This window comes from Cynocephalus volans, chromosome 2 (assembly GCF_027409185.1).
Source record: "Cynocephalus volans isolate mCynVol1 chromosome 2, mCynVol1.pri, whole genome shotgun sequence".
NCBI classification, from domain to species: Eukaryota; Metazoa; Chordata; class Mammalia; order Dermoptera; family Cynocephalidae; genus Cynocephalus; species Cynocephalus volans.
Window position 1 is genome coordinate 153,709,187 of NC_084461.1, and position 12,399 is coordinate 153,721,585.

General features: G+C 40.6%; 1 protein-coding gene across 1 annotated transcript in view; it reads left to right on the top strand.

Moving 5' to 3' along the window:
* ATP6V0E1 (ATPase H+ transporting V0 subunit e1) overlaps positions 1–671 on the top strand; it is a 36,735-nt gene extending 36,064 nt beyond the window's left edge. Inside the window, exon 4 of the mRNA XM_063087169.1 lies at positions 208–671. The gene's annotated coding sequence lies outside the window, so the exon portion shown is untranslated. The remainder of the gene's footprint in view (positions 1–207) is intronic.
* Positions 672–12,399: the final 11,728 nt, after the last annotated feature.

The following is a 12,399-nucleotide window of genomic DNA, read 5'->3' on the forward strand; positions in this document are numbered from 1 at the left end:
CATCAGTGTCCTTGGTAATTGGACCTCTTGCCACATCCCTGCAAAATCTGGCCAGACTTGCATGCTGATTGAACCCACTTTTCACTCAAGTATTTATTCAGCATCTACGTATATTAAAGTATTGGCGTGACTAACTTACTTGATTTTAACTTTTGACCTCCTGAGGGAGATATGAGGACAAATTACTAGAATGTTTTTGTTTTGCAGGTCATGAAGAGAATTCCTTCTAGATGCAAAATCACCTCCAAACCCAGATCACCTTCTTTGACTTGTCTATTTTGGGCATCAGCTGCCTTAAATGTGCACACCACATTTGAATATCTTATTCTACAATGCGGTACTTTTTCCTTCGCCTTTTTTACACTTTGATGAATTATGTGCCTATTTACCTAAACTGTGTCGACTCCACAGAATGTTTTTGTACTCTTCTGAGGTAGAAGATATTCTTCTGATGAATATGTTACTCACTTGTTGGAATTTGTGGATTTGAAGATGGCTTCTGCCTGCTTACAACATGGGAATCAGCGAAGTGGTTAAAAACTGCTGCAAGACGAACATGTTTAGAGGGAAGACCTGTTCCAACAGAATATTACATCAAACTATGTTTTCAGGGTGAATTTCTTATTTCTGCCATCTTTTGGAATAAATTATTTTTCTGCTTTCTATGGAAATCTGAGTTCAATGTTTGTAAAATTCATTTTTATAAGCTTTTCTATCTCCAGATAATGCCTTTTTAAAAAATGATTTTATAGTCTAAACTTAGGTTGGATGTACAGTCTGCCATGCAGATCCCTGAAGAGACTGGTAAGTATTTCTTAATCATTCAGTAACCGTTTGAGTGCCTACTGTAGCCAGGGCACTGGAGGGATCAAAAATATATAAATTGGGATTTCTGCAAGTGGAAGAGCTGATATGCAGTTTGGAGAGATAAGGTCTTGTACGTAGAACTGTAATATAAGGCTGTGTTTGGCTGCTGTCTTTAAAAGTGGTTATGGTGGTGAGCAAGTCAAGGAGAACTACTAGCCACAGGGACAAGGCAGTGAGTGCTGCTGAGCTGGAACCATGACACCCTCAGAAACCGTACTAAAGAAGCCTAGAGTGATTAAAAAGCCTGGGGCAGATGACAGTAATTTTGTGTTTTGGTAGCAGGCATCTCAATAATTCACTAATTTGGGGGATTCATTTGTTTTAAGAAATTAAAAATTAAAATGGATCTAATATTCACCAGCTCGTGGCATCTTTTTGACAGCCAGCCAAGAATGTATTTCCTGTTTTGCAGTTTGTACTTTTTTATTCCTCCCCCACTGTCTGAACTCACTACTCTGCTGTTCTGAAGACCAAAGAGAGTTTCAAGTTGAAGTGACTAGTCTGCTTTCATTTCTTTCTTTTTACTCATTGCTTTCATTTTAAACTTAAAGTTTTTCTGAGAGTTAGCCAACTCTGTACTTTATGTTTCCAGCAAGAGGGCCTCTTCAAGTAATTTTATGGATCCATAAAACATGAAAGGACCATGGTGATACAGGCTAACCTTGTCTTTTTATAGATAAGGAATCTGAGCCCAGACAGGGAGAATTACTTGCCCAGTTTAATTACTTGCTCACTTTTTGCTGGCCACCCTGCCTCTCTGAGTTGCGTTGGCCAGGAGCCAACTCTGGGTCTCTGGTTAGAGGGAAGAATTCTGCCATTGCAGATGACCAAGCTGTCTCCCACCAGAACAACTACATGACCCTTAATCAATATTTGTCATCTAAGAAAGCAATGCTAGGTGGTTACTGTGGGTACATAAAAGGATGCCACAGTCTTTGAGTTCTGACCGCGTGAGGAAGTGTGACTCTAATGCATCTGTGTCCCCAGATTCTCCACGTCAAGCCCTGCAGCACATTATCTCTGAGGGTTGGCCTGAAACCTTCCCAACTCCTCCCTAGACTGCTTTCCAGCAGACTACAATGTTTTTGAAGCAACGTTTTTCAAGCTGAGCCTCATGGTGACCTTAATGTAGCAGCACTTCCCTTGAGTATAGCTTTTGCCTGTCTTGAGTTCTGCATATGCATTAGCTGATAGGGAGTCTACCGTACTGCTGCTCAGCTCAGCAGACCTTAGCTGTAGCATGCCTTGCAGCAGTGATGGAGGGCAACTTTGGAGGCTCTTCTCATTGATGATAATGGTTTGGTATATTTCCAATTTAATGGCATGGTGGAAAGCAGAAGTCACAACCCTGGCTGATCCAAGTCCCTTAGTTCCACCTTATTTGGTCATTTTGTACTGATACATTTTTGTACTTCTCATTTGCTCTAAGTGAATTAAACTGGACATTGGGAAGTAAACTGGATTAGATTGCTTATTGGTTTGCTCTTGGGCTTGCTTGCCATTTTGTGGGGGTTGGTTCCTGCAGACATGAATTAGTATATTGCCTGCATTAATAGCAGTGGAAACAGGAGAGCACAGAAGGGCCTGGTACTGTGCCAGCAAGGGTTTGATTGTCCCCCAGTAGAGAACATTGTGCTCAGTAAGACTTCTAGGGAAGTAAAAGTCCCTAATGAGGCAGCAGCTCAGGCCTGAACTTACAGGGTTCTCTCCAAATCCTACTGTGACTTCCTCCCAGTGAGGTCCTAATGGACTCAGTATAAAGCAGCGGACTACTTCTGCCTATGAAGAAGAAAGGAGCTCATTTCCTAACCAAATTGGATGTCAAAAACCTCCCAGAAAGATTGATTGCAAGCTCCTAAAGGCCAGGTCCTGTGACTGTACCACCACCTTGCTATATTACTATTGTTGGAATGAGGAATGATGAAATTGACTCTGATTTAGTGAAGGAAAACTCTAAGTTCCCTTTGCCCAGAAAGTCACTTAACCTTTGAGCCCCAATTTCCTTATTTATAAAATAATAATAATTTTTTGATGGCTGGTCTGTATGGGCATCCGAACCCTTGACCTCAGTGTTGTCAGCACCGTGCTCTAACTGAGCTAACAGGCCAGCCCTTAAAATACTTAAGATTAAATGCAAAATATGTAAATTGGGTATATGTTATCTCTTGACCTCACCTTTAATAATGGAACTATTTTGTTACAACATGACCTGGTATCTGAGATATATGTTTGTGAATTATATTTCCTTTAACAGTTCCCTTGCTTGGGTGCTTGCCGGAACCCAGATTGGAAGGAGCTCCATGCAGCCCTTTCAAAGGATACTGAAAATGTCCTCTCCTCCACAGCCTTTCCACGTGAACATGGCGTGGCCTCCTAGGACGATCATTAGACTAGAAGCCCTAGGTTTGCAGTCTTATTCCATCACTTGCTAGTTCTATAATTTTGGGCAAATCATTTAATTTCTGAGCCTCAGTATTTTCATTTATAAAATGGGGATAATACCTGCCCTTTTTACTATATGAGGTTGTTATCTAATGAGATGTTGGTGGTAAAGATGATTTGTAAATTATAATAATACGGTATTTTCCAAAGAAACGATCAAATCCCAGGGCACACTGATGGTACTTTTTCTTAAGATCAGACCCAGAGGAACAGCCAACTTATTTATTTTTTTTCTACATATGGTTTCCCTTTTGATTAGTCATTCGTACTTAGCGGGTAACAGAAAAATAAATAAAAGGCACCTGCACCAGGCCTCCTGGCCTGATAAGTGGCTGGACCATACCCTTCCTGCCCTTCCAGGTTCTACCAGCTCTTATATGTGGCAGAAGTATTTGTGGCATGCTTTTGAAGATGGAGTCTGAGGATAGGTTGGTTTCTTTTAGCATTGCTTTTTGCTGCCTTTTTAAACGTGATGATGTCTATACCTTTATCCCAGCTTAATATTTTATCACACCCTTTCTTTTCAGAAGTAGCACACTTTTGTTCATCTAGTCATTTTTTTTTTTAGCAATGTTAGGTGTTTGGCCATGCTGAGGCAAATCCAGAATTGAGAAATTATTTTAAATTGCAGCTCAGGCTCATTGAAAGTTCAGCCCTGGATTTCATCCTCCAAAAATTCAGGGAGTCAACTGCTCCTTTATTAATGAAATTTCAATTATATTTAGGCTGGCTGAGTAGCTTAGTTGGTTAGAGCATGGTGCTGATAACACCGAATTCCAGGGTTTGATCCCTGTACTGGCCAGCTACCAAAAAAATAAAAATATATGTCTAGGCATTTTAGAATGGTTTCATCACCCCATCCCTCTATGCAAAAGCTCTCTTCTGTTTGGGAGAACAAATATATTTTAAATGGAGATGGAAACTTAAGCAAACGTTATGTATTACTTTTTCGTCCTGCCCCTTTATTTCAGTTTTCTCTCAAGAGTTGAGTGGATGAAATTAATTAGAGAAAAATCAATAATTTTTAAAGGAAAAAAGCACAACATAAAATACCATTGGAAAGGATATTGTCACAGTACAGTTAAATGGAATTGACCTTAATGCCCAGCATGAGGAGAGGCTTGAATAAGTCATGCTGCTGCATCCAAATGAAGGAATATCAAGAATTTTTTTTTTTCAAAATATATACCTAGAAAATAGATTGGAAAGACAAACAACAAAACTACTAATGTTGCTTGCCTCTGGACAGTAATTATAAATGATTTTAATTTTCTTTTTCCTTTTCAGCATGTTCTCCAATGAAAATGTAATAGTTTAGTAAAAAGAAACAATAAAAGGTACTTTAAAAGATAATAGACCCCACACCAGCAACCACAAAAACAAACAAAAATAACCCCAAGATAATAGAATATTATGTTGAGAGAAAAAAAACAGGATTTTAAACTTCTGTACATAGAAAAAAGCCTGGTAGGAAACAGACCAAGATGTTGAAAGTGATTATTTCTTTTATGGTTTTGTGTATTTTCCAAATTTTCCACAAAGAGTATGTATTCCTTTTATAATCAGGAAAAAAAAATGTGTTTTGGGGGGGACCATCGTCAGAATAGTGTTAGTACTTCCTTCAAGCATTATGTAAGATACACATCTTTTTTTTTTCTCCAAGTAATTCAGGGTCGGGAAATGAAGTCAGCTAGCTTTATTAAAACACTAAAGCTATTCCGAATCAATGAAAATCAGCGAGTTCACACATAAATTGTGATTAACTGTTTCCATTGTGTGGAATAGAGTACAGATCATTCCGTTTATAAAACTCTAGCCTCCTTTTGTATAGGCGCTCACAGTGACAGCATGAGGAAATGAAAAGGGAACACTGATTTTGATTCTGCCCACATAGGAAAGTGGAAGCCTGGGGTGTTAATGTTCTGGGGTCCCACATGGGTTAGAAAAAGCCCCACTGTTCTTCCACTGCCAACTGTTCTGAGTAAGTCTTTCATTCAGATGGTGTTACTGCTTCGGTTAGAATCCCATCCTTGTGGAATGTATTGGCCCTTTTTCCCCCAACTCCTACTTACCCTCCCAAGCCAACTGCACATCAGGGGATTATTCTAGTAGCTGAAGATGCTCAGCAACTAATGCTGCCTCCCACATGAATCCAATCAGGATTCTATGTAAATTGCTGTCAGGATTTTGACATGGTTTGCATAGATTTTGTTTTGTTTTTTTGTATTTAATCTATTTTTCCTACAGTTTCTTTACACTGTCCAAAGCATGGTACTAGTATGGGTTGCCACCCCAAATCGGAACAAGCAGAGCAGATGTTTTGTAAAAGTAAGTGTGTATTTGAGGAAGCGTGACTTCAGAAGCTGTGCATAACTATTTTTCCAAGCCACAAATGCTTTTCAAAAACAATCAACAGGTATTTTCAGCTCCTGTTCTTTGTCCAGGTGCTAACTGCTTGAAACAAAGGTAGGCAAAAGAGACTCAGTCCCCGACCTCGTGAAGCTTAGAGTTTAGCAGGGAAGACAAACAAGCAGTAATGATAAAAGATTATTTATATTATACCAGACCTTCTCAAACATTAATGTATAGTTTGCCTGGAGATACTGTTATAAAGAAGATTCTGATTAAATCAGGGTGGGAACAATGATTCTGCTTTTCTAACAAGCTCCCTGGTGCTGCTGGTGTTCCTGGTGAGTAGACCCTGCTGTGGCAAGGTGCTGTGTCTTAGGAAAGTACAGGTTGCTAGATAAGAGCACCAGAAACACTAATGCTGGGAGGAAGGGTTCTTGAAGGAAACGACCTTTAAGGGTAAACCCAAAGGATGAGTAAGAGGTTGGCAAAGAGAAGTGGTTGAGGTGTTCTAGGCAAACCAGTGATAAAGTTGCTGCAGGAGTCCAGGACAGGTAAGTGTCCTCGATTATGGTAATGAAATGGAGTCAGAGAGGTAGCCACACTGGGGCCATAATTATTAGCTTATACAGATAAACTTTAATTATTGATGGTGGGTGGGTAAGAGGGAAGAGTTGGGGAAGGTCTTGGGGGTGCTTTCCCACCTCCTTCCCAAAGTGTGGTCCCTTCAGTTTCACAAAGCAACCTTTGTTTATCTCCATCATCACACTTGCATAATTTTCAAGTCTTTTCCAAGAGGTTGCAAAAGCTTTGCTGAACAGTACCTCTGGTTGGTTCAAGTGTTTGATTCCTATAGTCTTGCACAAACTAGATGCTGCTCAATAAACATTCATTAAAAATCAGCTCAGAAAAAAAGAGTCTTGTAGGAGATCATCTTTTGAATTTTGTAAGTTCCAGTCTCTATGTATTGAGTTTCCTTAAAGCAAGGATGCAACTGTCTGACTTAGAGCTCTAATGCTTTAGTGGGTCAGCTTCATGTAGCACAGGGCCCCTTACTTAGAAGGGCCCTGCATTTGAGCACGCTGCTATAACAGCAAGGTCAAGGGTTTGGATGCCCATACTGGCCAGCTGCCGAAAAAGAAAAAGGCCCTGTATTTGGTTTGATGCTTTGCCCCTGTTGTGTTGAAATTCTTAATTTTTGAGCAAGCGTCCCTGCATTTTCATTTTGCCCTGGGCCTCACAAATTATGCAGCTGGTTCCGCATACTGGAATGTGCCTCTCTGACCTCAGTGGGTCCTAAATGGGGTCCACAACTGCAAACATTCTGAAACACTTGCAAAATTAGGTGCCTGTATACTTCTGTGTGTTTTTCTGGGGAACAAGTCTATGGCTTTCATCAGACCATTTTATTAATAATAACAATAATGATAGCTAACCTTTACCTAGTGCTTATTGTGTGCCAGGCCCTAAAGACATTACCTATGTTGATTTTGTTTCACCAGATTTTAATTGGGTTGGGGCAGGGCAAAGAGCAGTATTGCACATTTCCTGTCTTTCTAAAATTCCCGACTCCTCTTCCCCCACCCAGAGAGAAGAGAAGAAAACCACCCACTGGGTCCTTCCTTCTCCCATGGTGTTTCCAGGAGCCTAAAACTATGTCATTACTCCCTTTGTTAGGAGGGGAGAACCACTGCCTACTTTGTTCTAAAGTCCAATTGCCACCACTATTCCCAATTTTCCCCAAAGTGGCTTCCTCTTTTGCCAAGCTGGGGAGAGGTGATTGGGTGAGTGGACAAGAGGCTGAGAGGCCCCCCTGGATTGGGTTGACCAGTTCACCAAGATTACTGCAGTCAGCAACCAGCATCCCTTCTGGGCATTTTTTTTTTTAAATATATATATTAGGTTTATCTGATGTTTGTACACATAAAAGAGAAATTGCCCTCTGATCCCAACCAGAAAGAAACATGCACCAATTCAGGGTATATGTGGAACGGGGGAGGTGCCCCAACCTTCAGCCCCAATCAGGAGAGGTCTGGGCTGAAGTATCCGGCAGCCCGGAGCCCTCAAATAAGTGTGCGTGCACCATAGCCAAAAGTCTGTTTGATGCCCTCAAAGTAGTAGTACCGCTACTACCGGCCCTGTCGCGTCTGCTTCCTCATGAGCAGGTATGCCTAGTCTGGCCTTCTGTGCACAGCTCAGTCTCACCATTCTGGTGAATGATGGTCAAGGTGATGATGGCAAAGTGTCAGAGCTGAGGAAAGGAGAAATGTCACTCATCTGACCAGACAGAGGCTACAACTTGTGTCTGGAGCCATCAGGTACTCAGCAGAACCCCTTCTGGCTTTAATCCAAGTGATGGGGGCAACACTGAGGTTGGCTGGGGGCTGGTGCCCCAGGTTCTGTGTGGAAAGGCAAGCAGTCCTGCAGGAGGCTGGGTAGGTACTAAGTTACGGGGGTGGTGTAATGAGGAGATACGGCCCTCCCTCCTGGTACTGCCTCTCTTAACACAGGACAGAATCTATGGTTGACATTCAAGTCTGTTGATGGACTTTATGTCCTACTTTTGCAGTTACATAATATTGTACTCATTTAGTTTACACACCTCATCTTGGAGTCTGGGCCTTGTGAAAACAGGATGAAAACTCAAAACAATTGGTAGACATAGTCCCAAGTTTTGCCAGTAGCATGAAGGAAATTTATGACCTTGTGAATTTATGGGTTAAAATAAACAAACAAACAAAAAAAACATTTGGATACACAGGACTCCCTAACTTCACCATCAATTCTCTGAACTTTTAATTACTTATTTCTTTCTGTTAGCAACCTCTTTGAACTGCCTACATCCTTCATTTGGGAATCCAACTTCACAGCTGGATCCTTTGAAGCGTGCCTCCATTTGTAGATCAACAGACTATTGTCATGGCTACCAGTCTTGGTTCCTGTTTCTTATCAAACTGTTTCTCCACTTTCTGTCTTTATTGTCCTACTTCTGGCCTCACCAACAGAACGTCTTATTGTACATGCGCTTTGGGAGTTTTTCCTACAACAAATGCTAGATTGTTCTCACTGCTTGGCTTCCTGGTTTGCTATCAGTTGTAGTCACTGATAGTAACAGTGTATGTTCAGCTCAGCACTGGCAAAAAACCAAAACAAAACCAAAAAAACCAAACACCACAGGAGCTATTAGTTGTCCTCAAAAGTTTTCAGTCTTAGTGAAACAGACAAAACAATTTTGACAAGAATGCTGCATTGGAAGATAATGGAATCGTAAAACAGTCTGAGTTGCTTGCCACCTTCTCTTTACCATGCTATTTTCCCTTCTCTGCTGCTTCTCTTCTGAGAAGTTTCCAGTCATGTTCCTCCCTGGAAGGTGGAGAAGGGGGTACCTATTAGGCATCAGGTCCTGCATTTAATCTTAAAATCAACCTGTGAGGCAAGTTAGAACAGACAGATTAGTAACTTAAACCAAGTAAGCTAGCAAGAAAGTGGCACAGAAACATATGTCCTGTCCTTAACAACCGTGCTAGGGCCTCCCTTCTTATGAACCCTACTGTTGATTCTCAGCTTTTCATGTCAGTCTCCTTTACTATTTTTGGAGTTCCTCCAGGGCAAGGACTATGCCTTCAGTGTACACATTAGGTACTCAACAAACATCGTTTATTTCCCTTCCTTTCCTTCCTGTCTGTCACGAAACACAATCTTGAATATAAGGGCTAATGAAGTGCTTTGCATTCTTTATAACTCAAGGATATATTAGTGTTTGTGCCCACTTGATTTTTTAAAAAATAATATCATTTGAGATTTGAGTATGCCCACTTGATTTTACTGAAGAAATAATATCGACATCATGATATGAATAATACAAAGCGGTAAATACAATAAGTGCTCAGTTGGGCAGTAGAGGAAAGGAGATTAATGAGTACAGAAATAGACATGGTAGAAATAGACTCCATGGAAGAGGTGGGATCTTCAGCCTTGGAGGATGAATAGGATTTGGATGTAGATTTGTTCATTCAGACCACAAGCAGGCTCCTATCCCATGGCAGGCCTCATGCTGGGTATAGGGAATGAGGTGGGATAAGGAATCAGGGTAAATAAATAAATGATAGACTAGGGAAGGGTATTTGGGACTAAAACTGGTGCTTTCTGGGAGAAATAGACTAAGTCTCAAAGCTGTCACATAAAGAACACTGTACTATTGAGAGATCAGGCGCAGAAGAGGGAAGAACTCAACTTTCTTCTTCTTCCAAATAATAGTTTTTATTTTTTAGCTCAGTTGGTTACAGCATGGTGCTGACAATACCAAGGTCCAAGGTTCATTTAATCCCTGTACCAGGCAGCTGCAAAAAAAAAAAGAATAGTTTTTAGGTGAGATGAATGAAGGATGGGTGCCAATTGCCACCTATCAATCAGTATGTCTTTTAGATTCACCCTCAGCAATATTCCAGTCTTCTCAGGAAGAAAATCAGTTTTTACTGTCAGAAGGACACAGCTTTTCCTGGAGATCTTCCAGCTTTTGAGTTAATTAATCTCACTTCTGAAGCTGTGAAATCTTAACATATCACACAGGCCCAGAGGGGTCTGGAAAGAAAACACTTAGACTCAAAAGGATAATACTCACTTAAAAGACATGTACATGATCAGCAGGCAGGGCTCAATCTGCTCTAATGAAGACTTACACACAGTGCAGACTAGGTCACAAGGAAAGTTAGGTGTTTTAACTCTTTCAGGATGTGGGCTCAATGTTAAAGCTAGAAGGATCATGGTGAATATCCAGTTTTAGTATACAGTCCTCATGGTGAAGAAACTGGAAAGCAGAGAGGTCACCTCGGATCTCATAGTTTGTAGTAGAGCTCAAATTGGGGTCCTGGCTCCAACAACAGTTTTCAAAACACATCACGGTCTAAATGGGTGGGTGAAATGTCTGCACATACAAAGAATATGTCTGGAAGGATTCACAGAGCGTGGATAACTGTGGTTGCCTTTGAGAAGGGGCAGTAAGTGGCCAGGAAATGGGTGAGAGGGACACTTAATATCCATGGAATACCTTTTTGTACCTTTTGAATTTTGCACTGTTTATATGTTACATAATTAAAATAAATAGTTTATTTTTAAGAATTCAATGGAGTCCTACATATCTATTGCTTTGTTTTCTCCCTTGTCTCAGATTTATGTAAAACATGTTTTTCTGACTCAGGCTATCCCAGTATGTAAATTATTCAACAGGAACAAGGTTAAGCACTTTGGAAGTGGTGATGCCAGTTGGTTACTGCTTTGTGGATAGAACCAGAAGAGCCTCTTTAACCTCAAGCCAATTCTATTTGTGTCTCAGCTTCCTGCCAACTTTGTGGCAGAACCTGCCAGGATGGAACCCAGAGAAACAAATCAATTAGGAGCTAGTCATTTCATTCACTTCAAAGCAGAATGCAGTCATTAACGAACCTTGATGGGAAGGTCTCTGTTAGCCAAACTGTCCTTTACAAGACAACAGGAGATGCAAAGGCAGGAATCCAGTGTAATTCACTAGCAAGCATCTTCAATGGGCAGAACCTCATGCTGGGAGATGAACTTGGGTGCTCCCTCACCCCAAGGAACTTTTGCCAAGTACAAGAGCTGAAAACACCTGTGTCCAGAAGGCAGTGTAAAAATGGAAGAGCCAACAATTTGTTGGAGCTATTCCAAACATAGTATTATGAAAGAGAATAGTCTGTAATGTAGTCCATGGAGAGTTAATGCATGGATCTCATGTGAATGAGTCAGGGGAACCTGGCTCAAACATCTCCAGTCAGTTATTCTATTCTGTCCATTTTAAACTCCAGGTAATGTGGAAAATTAGAATTTGGTATGTGTTAGACTTTAAAAAGAAAATAATTATAATCCCGCCACTTGTAGGGCAAATAGTAGTGAAAATACTCATTCCTTCATTGGGTACTGAGGCCCTACTGTGTGCTTGGCATTGTGGAGGATACAGAGGACTTACTCATTTACTTTCCTCTTAGGTATCTATATATACCTACCTGTTCATTTTGTGTACAAAAGTATTATTTTAGTGGCTATTAAACTGCTAAAGTCTAGAGTTATCTTTACTTGCTAGTCTACTGTAGATCTTTCAAACGATGCCCTTGAAACAATCTAATAATACTAGCATTCACTAAGTGCTTAATATATGTCAGGTACTATGTAAGTGCTTTATATGCATTATTTCACTTAATTCTCACATCAACACCATAAGGGACTTACAGAGGAGGAAACTGAGCCTCATAGAGGTTAAATAGTTTAGGCTGGTTCACACGAGATGTAGCAAGGATTCAAATCCAGGTCGTTATTCATTCAACCAATATGTAATGACTGCCTATGCGCCAGGCATGGAAGGTAGAGGATAAACAACACTGCCAGTCCCTGCCTTCTTGAAGATTATGATCTTTGAAAGTTTTTTCGATTCCAAAGTCCACGATTTTGACATTGGCACTATACTACTTCCCTAGATCTGTGCAAAGCGGAGCCATGTTTTCAAAGGCAATTACTCCTAAGATAAAAGAGAAGTCATCCTGAAGGAATCTTGCCAAGTGTCTTTGTTTCCCAATCTTCCTTTCCCCTTGCCTTACTAAAACCAAATTTCTTTTGTGTGCTCAAAAGATAAATTCTGTGCCCTTAAGAAGTATAAAGAGCATTCTAGAAGCACAGGGTATGATAACAGACCTGGGTTCCAGTCCTAACTAGGTCATTTACTACCTGCACGAC